The sequence below is a fragment of the Pelodiscus sinensis genome, chromosome 3, assembly GCF_052426305.1.
Source record: "Pelodiscus sinensis isolate ZL-2025 chromosome 3, ASM5242630v1, whole genome shotgun sequence".
Lineage (NCBI taxonomy): Eukaryota > Metazoa > Chordata > Testudines > Trionychidae > Pelodiscus > Pelodiscus sinensis.
Genome location: NC_143054.1, coordinates 190126469 through 190146853, shown reverse-complemented (window position 1 = coordinate 190146853; position 20385 = coordinate 190126469). Strand labels below are relative to the sequence as shown.

The 20385-nt window shown below is 44.3% G+C and overlaps 1 protein-coding gene across 5 annotated transcripts in view; it reads left to right on the top strand.

The window, feature by feature from the left end:
* Positions 1-20385, top strand: part of MACROD2 (mono-ADP ribosylhydrolase 2) — a 1386515-nt gene that overhangs the window by 497 nt on the left and 1365633 nt on the right. The window lies entirely within an intron of this gene.

The following is a 20385-nucleotide window of genomic DNA, read 5'->3' as shown; positions in this document are numbered from 1 at the left end:
CACCAGTCCTCCCCCCTCCAACATCCTTCTTGGGGGGGCAGATTGGCCCTTCACCTTCTCCCGGGTCTTCCTGCTGTTATCTAGGTGGGAGGGGGTCTCAACCCCGCCTTGCTGTGCTAGGTGGATGAATGGTTCCTCTGGGTTCTGACCTCCCTCTCCACCCCTCTGAGGTGTCAGTATCTGAGCTTCCCTGTTTCTTGTATGCCTTGAATTTCTCTGCCCTTTCCCACTATGTGTGGGCAGTGATGCTGCTGCAACTAGGGGGGCTGAGGATACTTCACCACCCCCTGGCTGGATGTAGTAATGAGAAACACCCAATACGTGGTTTCCATGGTTTCTACCTAGGGTTCCCAGTAGCACAACCACTATTAAAATTGTTAAAGCACCCTTGTGTGTGGGGTCATCCCCCACTTTTTTCTGGGCTGCACCTTTCTTTGGGGTATGTGTCTTTACCGGACCCCCACCTTCTGGGTGTCTCAGGCTGCCTATGAGACTCCTTTCTTTGGTGTACTTCAGCTGTCTCTTTCTTTGTCAAACAGCCATCCTTTCCTTGTGTGTGACTTTCCTTTTCTTTACTTTCTGTCTGTCCCTTCCCTTCCTTTGTAAGTATGAGTACTGTTTCTCCCCCTTTCTAGACCCTTACACAAACCTGATCTTTCTCCTGAGAGGCTACTTCAATTAGCATAAACTAGCAGTTCTCAAACTGTGGTTTGGGGCCCTTTTTTAATGGCATTGCCAGGGCCAGCATTAGACTTGCTGGGACCCTGGGCTGAAGCTGACACCTAAGCTCTACACTAGGCATGTCAAACTCAAAGCCTACCGAGGACCACACAACCGAAAAATGATAGCTTTCGGGGCCACCTAGGGTTCCCAGATGGTTTGGCGAGCAAAAAAATACCAGACACCTGGCAATCCTAGGGCCACCAAAGAAACTGTACTTTGTCGGAAAGTTGTTATTTATTATTATAGATTATGTTTTAGGTATATTTTATAATATTACAATAATTTGATGTGTAAAATTATTTGCTCATCTTAACTTTTAAATTAAATATCAATGTAAATTAAATATAAACGTAAGGTACTTTTAAATTTTGTATATTATACATAATTTGTTTTGTTGAAATAAAATCAAATATAGACCATGGTTAATCAAATAGAACAGGCTTCTGTGAAAATTTCAGATACTTTGTAAGTTTGAGATTTTGCATAAAGATATAATTATTCATGCAATTGCAAAAAATTGACATTTATTGATTATAAAATTAATATACATTTTTGTGATTTTATTTAGGAATAAATAAATAAAAATCAAAATAACCCTTCCTCTTCACAAGAGCCAGGCACTCCCATACCCCCGTCCTAACCCAATCCCTCTCCACTCCCCCAGAGCCAGGTCCCCCCCAACTTAATCCCCCCCCCCAGCCTAATACCTGGGTCCTGGAGTTGACATTGCTGCCTGAGGCGCTGGGGCGGCTTGAGTACAGTGGCCAGCTGTGAGCGCCTGCTGGAGCGCCCAGCACAGAGCGCTCAGCCGGCCATGAGCATGTGCACAGAGCGGCCCAGCCGGCTGTGAGCGCTTGCTGGAGAGCCCAGCGCAGAGCGCCCAGCTGGCTGTGAGCGTGTGTGCAGAGCTGGCTGTGATCAGTTGCTGCGGCACAGAGCGGCCCGGCCAGTTGTGAGCAGGCACTTAGCCCTGTGCTCCGAGCGGCTAGCGGGCCGCACTTCGTTCTTTTATAAAAAAAAGTTCTGGCGGGCTGCAAAAAATTTCAATCAGGCTGCATGCAGCCCTCGAAATGCTAGTTTGACATACCTGCTCTATACCATCTGAGGTGGATGTGCTTGGAATCCACTATTCCGATCTCCTGCCCCAGTCGTGTAGTAACAGGGTTTCACAGTGCAGTAACGTTTGAGAACTTTTGGCATAAACCTATTGTTTTTAAAATAAAACTTGTTGTGTTTTTTACATAGGGAAGACAAGTTATTAGATAATTGTGTGCTTCTGAGGAGGGGCATGAGGAAGTAGAGTTTCTCACTATCCTTGTCTCTTCCTCCCTTTAATATGCTAGTCCTAGTAGGAAAATATATCTGCTTATCACAAAACAGACATAGCGCACACAGAGAAGTCTGAAATAAGTTCAGGTGCCCAAAAGTTCAATATATATTTTTTTTAAGTAGCTAGGGGAGGATGGAGAGAAACGAGAAGGCTATGTAGAATCAAAAAACCAAATGGTTCAATGACTTGAACTGAAAAAAACATTTTAAAATACAATTTAACTTTAAATCTCAAACTTATTTTTTTACCAAATGCTAGTTTGGACTGAGACTACGTAAAATTGGAATAAGAGAAAAAAGGTGTTAAACTAGATTATGCGCATGTTGGTCCATAGCTTGAGAACAAGTGAAATATTTCCTTTATAAGCCACTCTGAAGGAAAAAAAACCATTCCATGCAAAGTAGGCAATAAGAACTGAAACTGATTCCACTGGTATAAAGCTAGTCATGTGAAAGGTGGGTATGTTTCAGATAGGTGAGAAATAAAGTTTTATAAGCTACTAAATGGAGTGTTTAATCCAAACATCGCTTTTTATTGCTGTGCTAAAGTGGTGGATTTGTCCATCTACGGAACACGGATAATAGCTTAAATGAAACTTGATGATCTTCTTGACACTTTAGTTGCAATGGCAGCTAAATAAAATCTTCATGGTGGAAAACAGCTGAGCCCCCTCCTGTGAAAGATGTTTTCCCTTTAAGGAAGTTGACTTTTAGAACTGAATTCTACTTTCAGAACTCTGTCAAACTCATAGGAATGGTTTTGTTTTGTTTTGCTTTGTTTTGTTTTTTAAAATTTGGATGAAGAGCAACTTGTCCCCAAACACTGAACAATCATCAAGCTGACCTTGCAGTTTTGATCTTACTGTATTGACTGTTTTGAAGACAGTCCACACATGCACCCAATAATAGAAACAACACAAAAACATGTTGCTAATATGAGCTAATAAAAATTAGTTCCATTGTTTATCCCTGGAAACACTGATGTTGACCTTCTATTTAGTGTTTATATACAATTCAAATTCAAAACTTCATTCTTAAGCAGCAAACAAGTATGACAAGCAAGGTAAAAATTTGTTCTCTTCATATTTTGTTGCCGTTTCTTATAATGGTATCTGTAAGGTATTACATGGAGGCCAGGGTTTTGTTTTGTTTTGTTAGATGCTACATGAGCATAAGAGACAGCTGCTATATTAGAGAGAAGACAAAGTGTAAACCTAATTACCTGGGAGACAAAAAATAAAACACATACATAATCAATCTGTCTGAGGGTGGCCCAACTTGTTATGCTTCACTTAAATATTCGAGAAGTTATTTGTGTCATGGACTCTACAGGCAAACACTCCTTCAAAATCTCAGCTTTTGTACCTTACATGCCTGATAATACTGTATTGTTCCTGCTTGTAGTGGATAAAATGACAGTCAAATTGTGATTTTTTTTTTTTGAACGGTTCTGTTACTGAATTCAGTATCTTAAATATGTGATTGAGAAATACTAACTTCCTGCAGAAATGTTAAAGGGATATGCACTTGGTTGACTTAGGGGCATGTGGGGAGGGGAGAAGTTTATAAACAACTTAACAATGAATGCTTTTTTCCCCCAGCCACGAGACAAAGAATAGCAGCTTCACATTTGCAGGCAATTACTGTATCAAAATTGATATAGATAAGATTCCTAAGCATGAGCTGCATTCTAATAAGGACTCTCTGCACTTTGCTACCTCCTGGCATTTGTCGGTGTAGCTTCTCACCAAGGGTTTATGTATATCCTGTATTTGGTGGTGAGAGGTACTTCTTCTTCATCATTTCTTATTGACTCTGCCACTAATGTCCACTAAATGTCCTTAAAACTTGGTTTTAATCTTTCTTTTTGTAGCTGTGTTTGGTCCTGGTGTCTGAGGCTATGAGTGACTACGTGGGTGAGTTGATACTTTTATTGGACCAATTTCTGTTTGTGAAGGAGATGAGCTTAGAAACTGAAGAATTCTTAAGAGCTCAAACTCATCTTTCACCAACAAAAATTAATCCAATAAAAGATATTACCTCACCCACATTCTCTCATTTTATTACTAGATGTCTGTACTGTAGATGCCTAGCTTCTGGAATGTCTTTCACCATCCCCACTGGCTGTGTTCCTACCAGGATGCCTGCATTGTTGCTTGTGGCTGCTGAGCATTCCCTGCAGCAGTGTGAAATTGACCTTTTTTTCTCTTTCACTCTTTGCCTGGGTCTTACAATTTCATGTTAACACAAGAGCAAACTAAGGAAAATAACACTTCATTGATTTGCATTTGATACTTATAGTTACATATTAGAAATTTTTCTGAGAGCTTTTAACAGAAACAGATAGTTTAGGATTTCACTGCTCCACACATCAGTATGCTTCAAGCGCTGCTAGTAATAGAGACGTAGAAGAATTTTGTTTCCTAAAGGCAACAAATTGACTTGTACCTCTTTCACTAAAATACAGTACAACTCTATTTGCTTGTCTGTGCTGCAGCTCTGAAGTTCTGAGTGTGTATAGCAGGGTTACTCAACACATAGCCCGTGGGCTGCATGTAGCCCACGTGGCCTGTTTGTTTGCGGCCCACGGTGCGGTTTGCGTTTACGTGGGGCTCAACATGTGGCCCGTGGGTGCGATCCTTTGAACATGACCTCCACTGACAAGTCAATACAATGGGTTTTAGTAGTTAAATTCCTGGACTGTCATTGCTCATTAAAAGCTGTTGTATGGGTGGAAATTGGGTAAATATTGCATTTTATTAATATCAGCAGAACTGACTTAAATGGGGCCTGCGTGTTGTGCACTCTTGCTTTAATCTTTGTAATCAGGCCCATCAGTGTGAAAGAAACTATTTTCATATATATTTGCATGTATATGTGACCACACTTAAGTTGCGGCCTTCAGCATGTCCTCTGATGATCATAGTGGCCCCTGGGGCTTCCAAAGTTGTGTAGCCCTGATCTATAGTACCAGTTGACTTCTGCAGTTTCAGGTTAATCTTTCTGTAGAACATATATGCTACATAGGTTGTATTCTGTACTCTCAAGAATTGAACAGTTGAATAATGTTGAAATATGATTGAAGACATTGATTCTGTTTATCTATTTTGTAAATGTGCATTAAGGTAAATAACCTGGAGAATTGGAAAGAAACACAATGTTTAAGTTGCAATACCATTTTAAAAATCAATGTAAAATATTTAGAATGAGAGGGAGTTTCTTCACACTCAGAAGTCAAACTTTGATGATTGGACTTCAGTTTTGTAAATTCCACTTTGAATTTAATCTTGTGGAAAGACATTAGTACATGTTTGATTTGATTCAGTAGAATGGAGGGGCTGCTGCTATTTGCCTCAAACATGATCTGAAAATACAGTTTTTAGATGGAGTAACTCCTTTTCTGTCTGTCTAGTCCTAGGCCTTGTCTAAATGGCTGATATGATATTGGATTAAGATATCAAGAAGGAAAAATTGGATTAAGATATCAACAAAAATTGGCTGCTTCAGATAACATTAAATGTACATGAAAGTGAACTAAATGCTTTTGGATACATTTAATTTGTATTACAAAGTTCACTTGTTACTATACCCAAATTATGCTTAGATGGAAAATGACAGCCTTAGGCTAGTCTTAAATACACGAGTACTGGTGTGCTCTGCTATATTGGACTGCTTTCTTTCTTTTTACATAATGCTATAAGAAAAGGGGTGAGTACTCTATTATAATACGTAGATGAAATGGCTTCTCCCACAAAACTGGGAATTATTAACTAACAGAATACACAGGTTGAGATTTTGTCACTGTCTGCTTTTCCTCTGACACATACAGGTTGGAATAGCAGCTGTAGCCCTTCCCTTTAATTTGGATGGAGTTACCCCACGGACTACAGTAAAACTCCATTGGTCCGGCATCCAGTGCTTCGGCACTCCTGATGGTCCGGCACCATTGGGAACCCGGAAGTGCTCCGGGCAGCCGGACAATTGGGGCTGCTCTGTGCCTGGCTTCCCTGATTCAGCTGCTGCTGAAACTGACCAGCAGCTGAATCGGGGAAGCCTGGGGCAGAGCAGCTGGGGTGCTGCTGGGTTGGTCCTGTAGCGCTGCCCCTTGTGGCTGCAGGACCAACCCAGCAGCACCCCAGCTGCTCTTGGGAACACCTGGGGCAGAGCAGCTGGAGTGCTGCTGGGTTGGTCCCGCAGCACTGAGGGGCGGTGCTATGGGACCAACCTGGCAGCACCCAAGCTGCTCTGCCCCAGGCGTCCCCGATTCAGCTGCTGGTGGTCAGTTTCAGCAGCGGCTGAATCGGGGACGCCAGGGGCAGAGCCGGACTATCGGAAGGGGGGGCTATGAGGGGCAGGGGTGGCATCCCACCCCACCCCACCCCACCCCAGACCCCTCATAGCCCCCCCTTCCGATAGTCTGGCATATTTGATAATCTGGCACCCCCTGGGTCCTAAAGGTGCTGTATTATCGGAAGTTTACTGTACTGTGAACTGGGGAACCTGGGATGGCACTTTTGGCCCACTCCCCTTTGTCATGCCTGCCTTTTGGAATCCTCAGTTAATACGCCATCAATACCACTATAGGAACCTAAGATGGATTTGGGGCCTATTATTAATAGAGATCCACAGATCTCTGAATCCTGAGAGGAACAATGGTTCAATCTGTGTTTCTAATACCCACATATCGAATGATAATATGTATCTCAAGGGATAATATACCACTAAATGGATAAAAGATTTTAACAGTGAATTGTAGTCTGAGGTTTTGTGTCAGGTTACTGCTGATTTACTCGCTTTGTTTGAGAGCATTTTTAGCAGTGCTTTAGTCTTTTGTTAAACCTACAGGAAAAAAAGGAAAACAGCTAAAGCATTTGAAACTTAAAATAGTGCTTTCATTTAACAATTGTCCTCTTCCACTAACAATATGGAGCCTTTTAAAATAAGGGTAAACTCTTGTTTTCCTGGTCTCTTTTTGTATGAATTGTTCCTCTTTTTTTTAAAAAAAAAATCTTTACCTTTAAGACAAAAGAAAACACATTTCCTATTTTTGCTGATCTTTTTACTGAAATGTGGCTTTTGTCTCTGCTCTCTTGCTTGCAACCTAGTTGGTATGGAAGTACAGGGAAAGCAATGTCTGTCCGTCAAGGAGAGACTTAGAAAACATGTCAATGGCGGGCTGTTTTCAGTCATTATATTCAGCTTCTCTTTGTGGCCACAAGTTTACTACTATAGGCCTGCAAATAGTGGCATTGTCTTGTCTGTCCAAGCCAGGTACCTTTTTGTTTAATAAAATAGGAAAGATGATATATGAGGTAGGGATGGAAAATGACAAATTGAGGAGGGGACAGTGTCAGGAATCCAACATTCCAAGTGGTGGTGAGGATTTATCTGATGCTGGTGTGTGTGGTATGGTGACCTTAGAAGCTCAGAAAAACAATCTGTAATGTTGTTGTGCTGGATCCTGGGGTCCCATGGTGGTTGAGTTGGCAACAGTTGACATGGTGGGAAAGCTGGCTTTTTCAGTCCATGTGTCCTGCTGATTTTCAGTGAGCTTAGAGAAGCAATATTCAGAAAGGGGTGGCAACTTATTCCCACTAAAGTTAATCAGTCCGGACACATTTTGGTGACTTCAACTGGTAAACATTTTTCTCATAAAATCTTTGAGATTATTATGCAAACTTGTGTTTATACCAGGAGTCCTCATCACAAGTGTTTACTGGTGCATCCATAATCCTCCCGAAAACATCATGCTGGCCACCAGATGTAGAAGCTCTTTACACCAATATTGCACATGAGGATGCACTACAGGCTGTCAGGAACAGTATCCCTGATGATTCCATGGCACCTTTGGTGGCTGAGCTATGTGATTTTTTTTTTTTGTCCTCCCCTACAACTGTTTCTGATTTGGTGGTAATTTACACCTTAAAGTCAGTGGCTCTGCTATGGGTATCCACATGGCTGCACAGTACACTAATGATTTTATGGCTGACCTAGAACAGTGTTTCCTCAGCTCCCGTGTAGCACCTTTCCTCTACATATGCTACACTGATTATATCTTCATTATATGGACTCACAGGAAGGAGATCTTTGAAGAATTCCACTGGGATTTCAATAATTACTACCCTACTATCAACCTCAGCCTGGATCAGTCCACATAAGAAGTCCACTTTATGGACGTTACAGAACAAATAAATGATGATCACATAAACATCCTATACCGGCAACCTACTGCCAGCTATTCTTACCTACATGCCTCTAGCTTCCATCCAGGACACATCACACTATCCATTGTCTACAGCTAAGCCCTCAAATACAACTGATTTGTTCCAATCCCACAGATAGAGACAGACAGATACAAGATCTTTCTCAGGTATTCTTAAAACTGAAATACCCACCTCGGGAAGTGAAGGAAGGAACTGATTAACAGAGCCGGAGGAGTACCCAACAGTCACCTACTTCAAAACAGGCCTTACAAAAGGAAAATAAAACACCACTGGTCATCGCCTACAGCACCCAGCTTAAATCCCTCCAGCACATCATTGACAATCTACAACCTACCCTGGAAACAGTACCTCACTCTCACAGATGTTGGGAGACAGGCCTGTCCTTACCCACAGACAGCCCCTCCCCCCAACCTGAAGCAAATCCTTTCCAGGAGCCGCACACCTCACCACAGAAACACTTACCCAGGAACCTATCCTTGCAAGAAACCTGTTGCCAATTCTGTCTGCATATCTATACAAGCAACACCATCAAAGGATCTAATAACTTACATGTGACAGGGTGTATCAACCCTGCACTGGCCAGGGAGGGGTTAACCAGGCCTACTTAACTAAATGGCCTCTCCCCTGCAGCTCTGCTGGGCATGCTCCAACTCCAGAAGCAGTATAAAGGCTGCAGGAGCAGCTCATTTGGGGCTGTCCAAGGAAGGGGAAGGAGCTTCTCCCTGAGCAGGGAAACAGTTACCCGGGTGGGCCAGTTGGAGCTAGGTCTTGACTGGCAGTTGCCGCACCAGCTGGAGCCGCTGCCGTGCCAGCCTGAACCATAGCAATCACTGCTGTGCCTGTCACAATCTGCAGCTGTCACGCCAGCCACTGACACCACAGCCTTTGCTGATCCAGGTGGGGATGCTGTTGGCCAGCAGACCAGGGCAGGCAGTAGCCCAGGGCAGGGAGCAGGAGGTTTCAAGGAGAGCTTGGTGTGCTTAGGGGGCAACTCCCTGCCGAGCCAGAGGTGGGAGCCACCGATAGGGCCCTGGCCTGGGGCCCAGTGGAAAGGGTGGGCCCGAGATCCCCTACCTCCTGTACCTGTGCACCCCTGAGAGGGAAGCAATCCTTGCAAGCTATAGACTCCGCCATTGGACCATATTTATCCCAGACAGGTGGCAATAGAGATGTGGCCATGGGGCCATAATTACCCCAGACAGGGCATCAGAGATTCGATGGGCCATATTCACCCCCCCTCCAGATAGGGGGCACTGGAACTCGTGGGGTGGGGAAACTGATGGACCCACCTCTACGGGTGTGGGCAGAGAAGCCCATTACACTAAGTCACACCATCAGGGGCTTGTCCACCTGCACATCAGTTAACATGATGTATGCCAGCAATGCCCCTTTACCATGTAGAGTGGCCAAACTGGACAATCTCTGCACCAAGGAATAAATGGACACAAATCAGACATCGAAAAGGGTAACATGCGTAAACCTGTAAGGGAACATTTTAACCTTTCTGGACATGGAGTAATTGAGTTAATAGCTGTCCTTCTACAAAAGAACTTTAGAGCTTGATTACAAAGGGAAACAGCTGAACTCCAATTGATTTGCAAATTCAGTCCAATTAGGCTTGAATGTATTTTTAAATTGGTTAACACACTATCAAGGCAACTTCCCTTCTCTTGATATCCACATCTCCCATCAATTGCATCAAATGATTCATATCCACCCTGACTTGATGAGCCTCATTACCACTTGATAATGAAACTACAACAAAAAAAGTTACTTCATATAAAATATACCCCTGCCTCTCTAGCTTCCACTTCAGCTCATCTGATGAATTGGGTTTTACCCATGAAAGCTTATGCACTATTTGTTAGTCTCATAGGTGCCACAGGACTCCTTGTTGCTCTTAAAAATACAGACTAACACAGCTAATGCTAATATTAATTTCACTGGTATAAACTATTCACTCCGTACGAGCCCTGAAGGGATTAAAGTGGTTTGGAACAGGCCAATTAATCTTGTAGATTGCACTTGGGGGAGAGTCAGGATTCATTACTAACTACTGAGGAAGCCCAGCTGGGGAGAAGCTGGTAAGGTGTAAATTCAGAAAGTTAGCTCCTATGGCCTTTTTCTGTGGCACTTTGTCATCATTCTCTGGGCACAAAGGTGAGTAGGATGAAACCCAGAGGGAACAGATGCCCTGAGGTCCTGCTCTGATGAAGAGGTTTATCCAGAGGAGTTACAGGAAAGATAGTCTGTGGAAGGTAGGATAGACAGAAGCCCAGGGAAAGAACAGCAAGGTTTTAGATTGTGTAGTCCTTGGCTGCTGAGTATAGGGTCCCTGGGCTGTAACCTGGAGTAACAGGTGGGCCCAGGTACACCAAGTTACTAGGAAGTGGGGACAGACTGTTGGATGTGCCACATAGACATTTGGTTTGATGTGATTGATGCCCTGAAAGTGGGGACAGTATAGTGACCTTGCTACAGGGCTAGGAGAGTCAACAGAGAGAGCACCCAGTATCCTGGAGAACAATAGAGGACATGGGGTGAGAGAAACACAAGGGGGTGCTAACCCAGATGTGAACTAGGGATGTTAGGAAGCATGTTGGTTACACAATTAATCGATCAGCAGCTCTACATTTAGAGGAGCTTGGGAGCTGGCAGGCAGGTCTGCTGGCCCAGAACAGGCTTGTGCTGGGTCTAGCAGCTACGGAGTAAATGCAGAGCTACAGCAGGGGTAGCTGCCAGCACCTGGCATGAGCTGGGACTGAGCCAGTGTGACTGCTTGCTGGCTCTCAAAATCCTGTAAATGCAGAATTATATCAGGAGTATTGCAGGTTATATTATCTGGACCTTAAATCAGTTGGTTATTCTCTCTTTGACTTTCTCTAATTTGTTCACAACATTCCTCAGGTGTGTTGCCCAGAACTGGATACTGTCCTCCAGTGGAGGCTTGTCAATGCTGAATAGAGGAGAATAATTTCTACTTGTATCTTGCTTAGAGAACTGCTGCTAATAGGTTCCAGAATGATGTTGACTCATATACCAGTATTACATTGTTGAATCATATTTGGTGTGTGCTCCACTATAATCTCAGATCTTTTTCTGTAGTACTCCTTCCCACGTGGTCTTATTTTTGCAATTGATTATTCCTTTCTAAGTGAAGTATTAATACATATCTAATTTCATCTTGTTGATTTCAAGACCATTTCTTTTGTTTGTCAAAATCATTTGTAATTCTAGTCCTGTCCTCCAAAGCACTCACAATCTCTCACAGCTTGGTATTGTCCTCAATGTTTATGTATCGTGTACTCCATTATTGAAATCATTTATGAAGATACAGATCCATGTGGGAGTCCTCTTACTATTGTGTTGGGAGTATATCAAGGCCATGGTGATAATAGGGATGTGAAAGTATAACCAGATACCCAGTTAACGGATGAGCCTGGGCTCATTGGTTAATATTCAGTTAAACGCAGGCTCTTGGTATGCATGGGAGCCGGCTTAAAAGCTGGCTCCTCATGCGTACCGTCTTCTGGGAAGCTGCCTGCCCCCCATGTGTAATCACTGAAAATGTAAGTGGTTATAGGGTTGTTTAATTTAAACCTATTTTGACAGTCCTTCTTGATAATTACTCTTTAGTATGGCTTCTCTAACCAGTTCAACTCACTGCCATGGTGACTCCTACTGGTCACTTCAGGAATTACCTTGGTCTATTCTCAGAGCACCCAATTCTGGCAGTGATACTTCTGCTGTTACCTGTTTTCCATCAATTTCCACTCTGGCTAGACATCTATCACGCAAGCATATTAATCATCACTGTGGGTATGTCTAGACTGCATCTCTCTGTAGGCAGAGGGATGCAGATTAGGCAGGTCAACGTTGCAAATGAGGCAGGGATTTAAATATCCCATGCCTAATTTGCATAAAAATGGCCACTGCATTTTGCCGACTCAGCACTTTGTCGGCAAAAAGCGGCAGTCTAGAGGGAGATCTGTCGAGAAAGAAAGCCTTTTCTGACAAATCCCTTATGCTTCCTGCAAGGAGGTTTACAGGATACACACAGTTTCTTAATATGTTCTACAACTATGTTCTTAAAGAGCTTTCACAATGCATTTCATAAGTAGTCTGTTCAGACAAAGGACTGTTTGTCTGCAACTTGGTCATCAGGCAGAGACATATAAGGTAAACAAAGCCATCAAACCAGTAAGTGGGGAAGATGGCCTCTTCACTAAAGACAGAGGGTCAGAAACTTCAAATGATACTCAATTAAATCAACGGATTGTACACATTATTGCTGTAATATAAATTTATTGAGTGCGGGCTTTTTAGGAAGCTGTGAGACAAATTGGAGACTAATATCCTTGTGACATGTATACATTAATAGGAAGGATTATGGATACTTGCTGACCTACTTTAAAGTTGGTGACCAAACACAGTGGGGAGGGGAAAGATTCTTTCCTAAGTAGGAGGGAGGGAGCTGTTGGTATCCAAACAATGGAATCCCTATTTTGAATACAGGTAGTCCCCGAGTTACGCGGATCCGACTTATGTCGGATCCGCAGTTACTAACGGGGATTTTCTCGCCCCGGAGGACTCGAGCGGCGGGACGCCTGGTCCCGCCGCCCACCTCCTCCGGGGCGAGAAAAGCTGCTCCCCGTCTCCCTGGTCTGCTGCGGGAGCCAGCAGACCAGGGAGACGCTGAGCAAAGCGGCGCAGGACCCGGGACCGGACCCGCGGCCGCTTCCAGCTGATCTGGAAGCGCCGTGGTCCGGCCCGGGTCCTCTGCCGCTTTGCTCCACGTCTCCCTGGTCTGCTGGGGGGGGCCGCAGCTAGTGTTCCCCCCCCCCCCCCCCCCCCAGCAGACCAGGGAGATGTGGAGCAAAGCCCGGGGCCTGTGGTAGAGCAGGTGGGGCGCTGCCGGTTGGTCCTGCAGCACCGCTCCTTGGCGCTACTGGACCAACCCAGCAGCACCCCAGCTGCTCAGCCCCAGGAGTCCTGATTCAGCTGCTGCTGATCAGTTTCAGCAGTGGCTGAATCAGGACACCTGGGGCAGAGCAGCTGGGGTGCTGCTGGGTTGGTCCAGTAGCGCCGAGGAGCGGCAACGCTACTGGACCAACCCAGCAGCACCCGAGCTGCTCTACCCCAGGCATCCCCAAGTTAGCCGCTGCTGAAACTGACCAGCGGCTGACTACAGGAAGCCCGAGGCAGAGTTGCTCTGCCCCAGGCTTCCTGGAATCAGCTGCTGATCAGTTTCAGCAGCAGCTGACTTGGGGACGCCTGGGGTTCTTAAGTTGAATCTGTATGTAAGTCAGAACTGGTGTCTAGATTCAGCGGCTGAATCTGGATGCCAGTTCCGACTTACATACAGATTCAACTTAAGAACAAACCTACAGTCCCTATCTTGTACGTAACCTGGGGACTGCCTGTACAAGTCTGTAGGAGGATGGAAAGCCCATGGAAAGGGAATAACACCTGGAAGCCTTCACTACCTTGTTTCAAGAGCCAGGAACTCCTAAGTGGTATGAAGGAGTGTCAGCCGACGGTCAGGGCAGTGAGTCCCTTATGACCGGCTGAAGTTCTTTTAAATTGTGCTTGGTTCTGTTACAGCAACTGAAGGAGTCAGGTTAAAGCTTAAACAGTTACTATTTATTGTTACAGGGTAAACTTAGTTGTAAGTCACTTACAGGTACCATGAAACCTTTTTGGTTCTCTGAGCTCTTATTAAATGCATGCAAAATACACATAGCAGGTATATATTCTCACCCCTGCGTTCCAGACTTGGCGTGGCCAGCGTCTTTCTCTCAATCCCTCGGGAAGAAGTAGGGCGAGGTTGGGCGTCCCACAGACCTCGGGAGACAATCAATACCTGCCAGCAGGTATAGATGATTGGAGCTCAAATGGGGTGGGCTGCTGAACCTCTTTTATACCCCTTGGGTCATGTAGGCGGCTTCCTGGTTTCAAGTGGCCAATTAGGAAAAATGGCTTTGAATGCCAAGTTTCCCACGAAGGGTGCAAAGCATAATTTGCACCTGGGAAAAATGCAGACAATGGGCACCTCTGGTATGTGATGGGCGAAGATTCCTCTCTGGGACAGTGCAGGCGTGTCAATTACTGATACTAGCCATCACGGCGACGGGAGGCCTCCCAGTCGTCAGCTAGTCCATTTACTGTCTGGTTTCTGTTTATGGTAGAGTCAGGGACAGGCACCACACCTGCATTCCCAGGGCATCAAAGGCTGACTGCCTTTCTCTTGCTCTCTGGGGGGGGGGGGGGGAACAAGATGGGGTTTGTGGAAAAACAAGATGGGGTTTTGTGTCTGGCTACAAGGAGGCAGAGACCTTCTGAATTGTTCATTGCCCGAGGAATACAAGAAAAGGAAGCTCTTGACAATCATAGAATGTTGAGCCCTTCAACCAAAGAGGCTGAAGTCTCTAGAAGCTAAGTTTTAGTAAGAAACCGCCTGAGATAAAGATTGTAAACTGCTTAAAGTAACTTTGAGAAGAGTACTTCCGTTGGCTAGTAACCCATTCTATTTTTTTATACCTATAACTTCTGTTTTAACAAACTTGGTTTTATTGTAAACTAAGTTACTGCTGCTGTGATTGAAATAAGTGTGTCAAATGGGAAATGGGTGAGCTGCAGTGCATAGTTTCTTTAAAGGAGTAACAAACTTAACTTCTGTAATGTGGAGTTAGAAGTCTGGACACTGCAGGGAGTCATCTCTAAGGGAACACTGTAGTTTGGGGTTTACTGTCTTGATATCTGCAAGGCAAAGTTTAGGCTGTTAGAATCCTAAAGACTTTCCTGGCAAAGCAGACAAGCTGATAATCAAGGTGTTGTCACTAGGGATGTTAAAAGTCAGTTAAATAGGAAACCGTGTAACTGCTGAAAATCTCAAAGGTTTCATGGTGTGGCTTCTGCAGTACTGTATAAAGCTTACTTAAGACCGGGGATAATATGCCAATACACCACTAACTGGATAAAAGATTTTAACAATGAATTGTAGTCTGAAGTTGTCAGGCTACTGCTGACTTACTCCCTTTGTTTGAGAGCATTTTTAGTAGTGACTTAGCCTTTTGTGAGATGTGGCTTTTGTGACTTAATCTCCTACAGGAAAAAAGGAAAACAGCTAAAGCATTTGAAACTTAAAGTAGTAGTGTTTTCATTTAACCATTGTCCTCTTCCATTAGCAATATAGCGCCTTTTTTAATAAGGGTAAACTCTTGTTTTCATGGCCTCTTCAGATTTTATGAATTGTCCCTTTTTTTTTTTTAAAGGTGAATTTTTTAAGACAAAAGAAAATCAGTTTCTTATTTTTGCTGATCATCATGTGGGCATGTGGCTTTTGTCTCTGCTCTCTTGTTTGCAATCTAGTTGATATGGAAATACAGGGCAAGCACACAGGTCTATCAGTCAGCCCGTTCCACCAGCCCCTACCTGTCCCAAGGAGGGCACTTCCCTGTTGTAGGGAAGCCTCTTCCCCGGGAGTGGAGCAGGCAGCCCTTGCCTGCTGGGCTTCTGTGGAGGAGGCTTTGCTGCCCTGCCATAGTGAAGCTGCTTCCCTGGGAGCCGCCAGAGTGTAACTGAAAAAATTAACGAATAAGCTAATGCTTATTGGTTAAATGGTTAGTTGGCTACACAACATCGCTAGTTGTCACATAGCTTGGCAGTAGCAAAACTCTCACTTGCTGAGCTTAAGAGGTAACACAGCAACTCACAACTAGGGGAACCTCCGTAGACTTTCACATAGTCAAATGGTATTGGGACAATTCAGGACTCGGAGGGTGTCACTGGCAGTCAGGGTGTGATGGTCATGCTTGTATGCTGGCTGTTGGTATTAGGGCGGTGAGCCACAGCAAAACAACATTGCCTTGCAGAACAGATAGTGACAACCCTTTTACTGTTCTGGTTGAACCCCACAGTTTGGGCTAAGAGGGTCTAGGTCATCTTATCCAAAAATATTGAAGATGACATTGCAAGCCCAATAGTAAGGATATTTAATTTGTAAATGCAGGGATAGTACCCTATGACCAGAGAATTGCAAATATACTACCTGTCATTGAGGAAAATGGTAGGTGGAGGGCAGATCCAGGAAATTACAGACTGGTTAGTTTTACCTGAATGGTGTGCAAGATCTTAGGATAAATGTTGAAAGAGTAATAAAAGACACTGAGGTAAGCAGTGGGTGGGATAAAACACAACTCTGTTTTACAAAAGGTGATTATGCAATAGAAGCCTGATCTTTCTTTGAGAGAGCCAATGTTCTTTTCCAGACTAAAGAAAGGCAAAAGCTTTACTCTACCTGGATGACTTCAGCAAAGCATTTGATAGTTCCAGATAGGAAATTAGTTGAATGGAGGAAGATGGGGTGGATTAATATGATGATTGAAATGTGGGCAAGGAACTGGTTCAAAGGGAAACTACAATGGATCATACTGAAAGGTAAATTGTCAGACTGAATGGAAGTTGCTAGTGGAGTTCCCAAGAGGTTGATCTTGGACCAATTTTAATTAACATTTTCATTAATTACCTTGATGCACAAAATGGGACAGTGCCAAAAAAAAAAAAATCCGTGGGTGTTACCCTTACAGAGGATAACTAGGATATCCTATAATATTTGGGCAACCTCAAGAGCTGGGCTAATGGAAATGGCCATGAAATTCAGTAGTGCAAAGTCATGCATTTAAGGACTAATAACAAGTGTTTTCGCTATTAACAGGATGTAGCGGTTGAAAGCAACAGAGGAGAACAACCACTGTGTGTACTTGTCAGTTTCAAGATGCTTCTAATGTCATGTAGCTGTGAAAAAGGCTAATATAATATTTGGATGTCTGAGGTGAGGTATTTGCCAGTAGACCCAGATAAGTGGTATGCCATTATACAAGGCACTGGCAAGATGTCATTTAAACTACTTTTGTGCAGTTGTCGTCTCCCCTGCTTAAGCTGAATTCAAACTGGAATAGGTACAGAGACGAACAACTAGGATAATGTGAGCAATGGAAATTTGTTTTACAAGAGGAGAGTCAAAGAGCTTGGATTGTTTAGCTTAACTGAATGAAGGCTGAGGAGAGAGATGATTGGTCTATATAAATACATCAAAGGGATAAATACTAAGGAGGGGAGGAATTAAGTTGAGAATAGGAATGTTAACATGTAATTGAATAATCTTATAACCACATTAAATTTTAGGAGGGCAGCAGCGTGCGGTAGGAGGGGGCCAACTCCACTGGCTCCTGCCTTCCCACCCCCACTGCCGCTGGAGGCAGCAAGTGGGGGGCAGGTAGGTCTGTGGAGCCAGCACATCTCAAGAGCTGGCTTAAAAGCCAGCACCCAACGTATATTGGCTCCTGCCTGCCCCCTTCACCTCCCACTCTGCTGCCTCTCTTGCTGATTCAGAGGCAACAAGTGTGGGTGCAAGTAGTGGACAGGATTAACCGTTAAGCCCAGGCTTTTAGGTTTATCGTGTAATCATCTACATGTTGACATCCCCAGTGAAGAACAGAAGTTAGAACAAGAACAAATGAGTATAAACTAGCCATCAAGAAGTTCAGGTTTGTAAGTAGGCGAAGATTTCGAACAGTCAGAAGAGTGAAGTTCCAGAACAGCATTCCAAGGAAAATTCCTCTGGAACTTCACTCCTAGGCATTAGGGGCAAGAAACCTAACTGGCCTTAAGGCTGAGTTGGATACCTTTTATGTAAGAGATGTTATGATAAAACTGCCTACAGTGGCATGTAGCTGATCTGCAACTTCTAGCAGCAAATATCTCCAAAGGGTAGTGCTGGTGCACTAGATGTATTTTGGTGTCCCAGATTCTGTTCTGGGTCCAGTATAATTCAATATCTTCCTTTAATGATGTGCAGAGTATGCTGATGAAATTTGTAATCCGTCCCAGAGTGGCATCGTTTATGAGTACTTTTGGAGGATAGGATTAGCATTCACAATGATTTTTTGATGATTGGATAATTGGTCTGAAATCAATAAAATCGCATTGAGTACAGTTAATCGCAGAGTACCTAACTTGAGAGAGAGAAGTCAAATGCTCACCTATGAAATGGGGAATAACTGGTTAGGTGGTAGTACTGTTGAAAAATATCTGGGGCTTACAGAGGATCACAAATTGAATAGTGAATGTGGTGCAGTTGACGGAAAGGGTACTTTTCTGGGATGTATTCCCTCCCATATCTAACATACACCACTCTTGTAACTGTTACACTGTACTCATCAATAGTGAGGTCTCAGCTAGAATGCTATAGTCAGTTCTAGGTATCACACTTAGGAAAGACGTGGACAAATGAGTGTGTCCAGACGGGAGCACCAAAAGTGATAGTCAGGTTTCATAAACGCATAAAGAAAAGCAGAAAAAATCCTGGACATATTTGGCCTTGAGGAAGTAATGAGTGGGGTACCTCCTACTAGTCCTCAATATGTTAAGGGCTGTTGTACAGGGAATGGTGATAGATAGGGAGGAAAATTCATTGACAATTAGGCTACGTCTACACTGGCCCCTTTTCCGGAAGGGGCATGTAAATTTCACGAGTCGTCGTAGGGAAATCCGCGGGGGATTTAAATATCCCCCGCGGCATTTAAATAAAAATGTCCGCCGCTTTTTTCCGGCTTTTAAAAAAGCCGGAAAAGAGCGTCTAGACTGGCCCCGATCCTCCGGAAAAAGTGCCCTTTTCCGGAGGGTCTTATTCCTACTTCGAAGTAGGAATAAGAGCCTCCGGAAAAGGGCACTTTTCCGGAGGATCGGGGCCAGTCTAGGCGCTCTTTTCCGGCTTTTTTAAAAGCCGGAAAAAAGCGGCGGACATTTTTATTTAAATGCCGCGGGGGATATTTAAATCCCCCGCGGATTTCCCTACGACGACTCGTGAAATTTACATGCCCCTTCCGGAAAAGGGGCCAGTGTAGACGTAGCCTTAGAGATGTAGTAATGTGCTTAATCTGAAGTCAGGGAGAGCTAGGTTAGGTATTAGAAGAATACTTGCTAGCTATATGGACAGTTAATCACTGGCCTAAATTACCAGGGAGAAGCTGTGGAATCCCTAATATTGGAGGTTTTTAAGAACACGTTAGACAAAGGCCTGGCAAGGATGATACAGGTATAATTGGCCCTGCCTCCACAGAGGAGACTGTACTAGATAACTTACTGAGGTCCCTTCCAGCCCTACATTTCTATACTCCTGAAGACTCCTCCCATCCTTCAGGGTTCTAGAGCTCAGGCTTCAGCCCCAGTCTGGAAGGCTATATAGCAGTGAAACAGCCTCACAAGCTAAGCCCTGTAATCTGAGTTGGCTGGTACAGGCCAGCCACAGGCTTTTCTTCACTGTATAAACATACCTTATAGCAGAGGACAGCACTTTGTTAGGAACAAAGTTAGGCCACTGTTTTTCACAGTGATGAGGTGCTAAACTTCATGCACACATTTGAGTATCCCCATTGGAACTAACGCATATCCAGATTGGGACTTGAGTGAATGGCATGGCTGAGTAGTCAGCATGTTGCTGTACAGTACCTGGAATAACACTGAAACTGTTGGAGACAATAGATCAGAAGGGCAGAGGAAGCAGAGGCTCCAGCACAACAGTGGGAAGTATAGGCCACTGTCTGTATGGAGGTGAAGGATCATTGTGCAGCTGTCTTCTGGGATATGAACTCGGTGAAGCTGCACTCAAACCTGACCCAGTTAAAAGGCTGCTCCTGCCCTTCTATGCTGCGTGGGCATGCATACCCATCTCTGCCCCTAATTCAGGTGTGGGGCAAGCAGGCTTGTCCCACATCTGGATCCTCCCACACAAAGCACCACCTCACTTATATGCTGTCAGGCTTAGTTACGTGTGGGTGGCTTCATGGAGTGGGATGGGGGGTGTTTGGCGTGTGATCTGATAGGGGCTTGTTGGGGGTGGGTTCTAAGTACAGGGGAATGGGACTGTCTGGGTCCATGTGAAGGTGATTGGGGTTCAGTGAGGGATCTGAGAGTCCAGATGCAGAGTGTGAAGGGAAGGAGGGCAGCTCCCTGTACAGTGACTCTCTCTCCCCTGTGGTTGGGGAGCAATGGGGACATGAAGCAGGGGAAGGTGTGGATCTTTCTGCAGTTAGCGAAGATTTCTGTG